Source organism: Lipotes vexillifer, unplaced genomic scaffold (assembly GCF_000442215.2).
Source record: "Lipotes vexillifer unplaced genomic scaffold, Lipotes_vexillifer_v1.1 scaffold342, whole genome shotgun sequence".
In the NCBI taxonomy this organism is placed as follows: Eukaryota; Metazoa; Chordata; class Mammalia; order Artiodactyla; family Lipotidae; genus Lipotes; species Lipotes vexillifer.
The window spans coordinates 4495744-4500952 of NW_006786802.1; positions in this window are offsets into that span (position 1 = coordinate 4495744).

Genomic DNA, 5209 nt, shown 5'->3' on the forward strand with positions numbered 1-5209 from the left:
TCCTGCTGATTTCAGGGAGTTGGCATTGCTGGGTCAAGAGTTGACTTTTAGAGCCCTGTATTGCACTCCACTGATTTCCAGGTAACTGAACCCCAAAAGTCCTGGATTATCTTGAATTCCTGGGCAGCAAAGCAATCATTGCTGAGTCATAGAATCACTTTCCCAGAATTGTAAGGGGACAAATATCCAAGGGGATGTCCAATTCCCATCTAAACCATCCTGGAAAAGATGGATGTCTGGCCCTGTTTCATTGCTTACCACAGCAGCCTATGTCCTTCCTAGCATGTATCACGGTCTCTGATTTTTAAAATATTTTGGTTTCCTTGTTTATGGTCTGCGTCCTCCACCCCACTAAAATGGAAGCTCCATGAGAGCAGGTACCCTGCCACTCTTGTTCACATCTGCTGCCCCAGCTCCTATAACAGAACCTGGAACAGTAGGGTTCCAAATATATATTGCTAAGTAATAAATTAATAAATGATCATCAAGGTCATATTTTAGTGTCTCCAGAAACAAGAGGCTTGTTACTTCCCAAAGCAGGCCATTATTTCTTTGGACCCTCTCACCAAATGGAAAGCTCTTATAGAACCGTTCTGTACCCACATGATCTTTTAGCCCTAGTTTTCTCTCTTGTGGTCACACAAGTTAAGCCTATATTCTCTTCCAACTCACAGGCTCCTAAGTGTTGAAAGATATGTATCACATCTCTTTGAGTCTCGTTTCTTTTTTTTTTTTTTTAATTCCAGGCAAATCGCATTCATTTCTTCATTTGATCTCTTTAAAAGGGAGAACAATGGTTGGTTGGGGGTAGGAGGGAGATGGGAAAAGAAGAAGGGTCAGTAAACAGGAAGTCCCGAGCACAGGGCATAGTTGACAGTCTCACTGTTACTCTTACTTTCAGTGTGTATTTTAAAGCCAGATGATCCAGTTTTTCAAAATGTGCATTTCTCAGCCACATCTGGATACACACACTGAGAAATAAGCCAATGTCTTTGGGCCCAGTCACATTTCCAGGTGAATGAAATAGAAGGATCTTCTGGTTATGTTGTTCTTTTTAAAATTTATTTTATTGAAGTGTAGCTGACTTATCATGTTGTGTTAGTTTCTGGTGTACAGATTATATATATATATATATATATATATATATATATATATATATATATATATACACACACACACATATATTCTTGTTCATATTCTTTTCCACTATGGTTTATTACAGGATATTGAACATAGTTCCCTGTGCTATACGGTAGGACTTCGTTGTTGATCCATTCTTTATATAATAGTTTGCATCTGCTAATCCCAAAATCTCAATCCATCCCTCTTCCATCCCCACCCGCCTTGGTTATGTTATGAGAGAATGTCTTGGGCCCTTTCAGCCTTGAGATTCTAAGGCTCCATGAAGATCACCAAGCACTGTTGTATGTGTAGGGTGTGTGTGTGTGTGGATGTGTGTGTGAGTTTGATGGTACAGACAGGCTTTCCTCCTAAACACATGACTCTGAGAATGCCCTTCTTTGGGGGGTCCAAAGTCAATGGCCCAGAGCAAGGGAGGAATGAGCCCAGGAATGGTGATGATGGCCTTGAATGACCCACATACCTTTGGTGTCCTGAAGAAAATTCATTTTTGTGGAAAACAGACCTATGCTTCTCTCGCTTCCCAAACTTCCTGCTTAACTGACCAAGCCTATTAGTTATCTGGCAGAGTCTGGATAGGAAACATATCAGGAGGCTGAGTCAAGGCCCTCCTGAGGCCTGGACACACCAAGTTGCATGCCTAGCTGGAACCCAAATGCTACTCTCCAAGACTGTGTACTGGTAAGGTCCAGTGCCCTATGAGGGACAACTTTCACAGCAGCAGAAAGCCGGGGGTGAAGAATTGGATAGTGCATGATGTGTGATCAGCTGAGCCACTTTATGAGGTAGAATCAAAATGACAGCATATACAGCTGGAGACTTTATATGCCTGAATATTAGGCAAGCTTATTTTTGCCCAAAGTTACTTCTCGAATAAGATGGAGTTGGATTATATTTTAAATCTGCTTGAAGTCTCTCGTGTTGTAAAAGGCTCTCTCAAATACTTTATTTTGTAAAAAAGGTACTATGTCAGAAAAACAAGTAAGCCTGAAATAACCTCGGCCATCTGGTTTGGGATGCTAAGAGAGGTCACCTGACAGAATCACTAAAGAAAGAGGGCAAAAATATTTAAAACAGATTTAGTCATTCTTCCTGGGAGAAGACATTCTTCCTTTAGTCATACCCTGGGGGTATGACTTTACAAGAGCAAGTTTTGAATATTGTTGTACACAAGTCTTTAAATGATTGGTTCAAAAAGCAATGTGGTAAGTTATTAACACTGATGATCATGAACAGTACTTGTGCATTGGGATAAAACTTCCAGTGAAAACATCATTCAAAGGTTCAAAAAGCCCAGTATCTGGACACAAAGAAGGACATTTTGTAATCGTGTAAGTGTCAATTGAACAAGAAGATGTATCAACTATAAGTATATATACATCTAACAACAAAGGCCCCAAATTTATTAAGCAAAAACTGACAGAACTGAAGGAAAAATAGACACTCAATCATAATAGCTGAGGACTTAAATACTTTATATAATGGATAGAACAGAATTAAACAGAAGATAAACAAGAACATAGAAAACTTGAACAGCACTGTAAACTACCAAACCTGTAGGCATCTTTAGAATACTCTACCATGGACAACAGAATATACATTCTTCTCAAATGCACAAGGAACGTTCTCCAGCATAGGCCTTATATTAGACCACAAAACAAATCTCAATAAATTTAAAAGAAGTAAATTCATACAAAGTATATTCTCTAACCATGATGAAATAAAATTAGAAATCAGTAAGAAAAAGAAATTTGAAAAATTTATAAATATGTGAAAATTACACAATACTCTCCTAACTAAACAATGGGTCAGCAAACAAATCCAAAGGAAATTAGAAAGTACTTTGACGTGAATGAAAATAAGAACACAACAGGGAATTCCCTGGTGGTCCAGTGGTTAGGACTCCAAGGGTCTGGGTTCAATCCATGGTTGGGGAACTAAGATCCCACAAGCTTCATGGTGTGTCCAAAAAAAAAGAGAGAACACAACATAGCAAAATATGGGATGCAGCTAAAGCAGCGCTTGGAGGGAAATTTATAGCTATGAATGCCTGTATTACAAAAGAAGAAAGATCTCAGATCAATAACCTAAACTTCCACCTTTAGAAACTAGAAAAAGAAGAGCAAACTAAACCCACAGCAAGCAGAAAGAAGAAATAATAAATATTAAGAGAGGAAATAAATCAAATAGAGAATAGAAAAACAGTAGAGGAAATCAGTGAAACCAAAGATTAGGTCCTTGAGAAGATCAACAAAATTGACAAAACCTTAGCCAGAATGACCAAGGAAAAAAGAGGGAATACTTGAATTACTAAAATCAGGAATGAAACAAGAAACATTACTACTTATCTTGCAGGAAAAGTACAGTATCCATGCTTTTGTTGGTACTGACAAGCTGATTCCAAAATGTATATGAAAAGGCAAAGGAACTTAAATAGCCAAAATAATTTTGAAAAAGAAGAACAAAAGTTGAGAGACTTATACTCCCTGTCCTCCGAGACTCAACACAGGTGTTAGTCTCCTGTGCAGCCATCTTTGATTCCCTCAACTCAGATTTCAACACATCTCCTCCATGTTCCAATAGAAAATTACACAAACCCTCAGTAGATCACTCATTGCCCCATATTGCCTGTCCTGCTTCTTGAAGATAAACATGGTATCTTTCCTTCTTGTACCCTCAGGACCCAGCAGAATGCCCCAAACAGAAATGATGGTTAATAAATGTTATTTTATGGAAGGGTAAATGGATGATGATCTTAGAATCTTTTACCTGTGTACAAATAGATGAGGCAGTATGGTTTCTCTTAGATCAATATCACAGAAGAAACATGAAACTGGGAAACCAGAGAACTCCAGTTCTGCCACAAGCCCCCATATGACCTTAGTCAAGTCACATCCCCTTTCTGATGCTCAGTCCCATCTGGAAAATGTATGAGTTTTACTAGATGATCTCTAAATGTCATCCAGATTTAGGTTCTGCTATCCTAGGACTAAGCAGGTTCCTCTATCCATGTCCAGCACATTTAGCATTTGATGCAATTGGCCTGTTAAAAACCAAATTTAGTGGACATATTCATTAAATCTCGCAAAGTGGCCAAACCAGCTGAGTACCTCAACACAATACTCTGTCTCTCTCAAAACATTGTACACAACTTAAAGTCAGTGCCTTTTGAGCTCCTTTTGTAGAGAATGTACATGGCACTCAATCAGCATTCACAACAGGTTTTGGGCATGAATAATTTGTCAACCACAACAAAGTCACCCTGTAAAATGACCCTAAATTCCATTTTCTGTTACTGATGGGGAAGGCCATGTGATGGGAATTTATGGGGTGCCTCAGGTTTGACAGACAGTCATGTGGGTAAAAGAAAAGGGCAAAGGAGGTCTCCTTTGGTATTTAAAATCATGGGTCTCCCTGTAAAACCTGGAAGTTGTTTCTGAATGTATCATAGCAAAGAAAAGAATGGCTCAGTGATTTTCTTGTCTCTGAATTTCAAAGATATTCTACCTCAAACCCGTATTATTTCTCAGAGATTTTCTTAACATAGAAAAAATTGGCATGGTCTAATTTCAGAATTTTAGCTCTTTTTAAAATTTTGACCAAGACACCACTCAATTTCTCATTCTGATGCCAACCACAAGAGATTTGACCACAGCAATTTTCATCATCCTTGCCTCGGCCAACATGGTGGTTTAAATCTAATAGTCGGACACAGACCCTTGAAATTACTCAACTACCCCATCACCATAGCAACATTACTCAATTTTATGTTAGAATATTTTCCAGGGGTGCTGAGGACCACGAAAGCTCCTCATTTTACCGTCCTAAAAAAGCATGACCCTTTTTAACAAAAGAAAAAAATCATATTTTCGAATAAGGGAGTTGGCCATTTTTCCAGTGGTTTCCTAGAACTCATTGTTCTTATTCTAGAACTATTATAGTTTAAAACATCCAGAGCTAGAATCCGTTTCTTTAAAAACACTATTTTGTATTAACTGTGCAAAGTGTTTTCTTTTAGTCACTATGAGAAATTCTTAAACATCACTGAAAAAATCTACAAGTTTTAAGC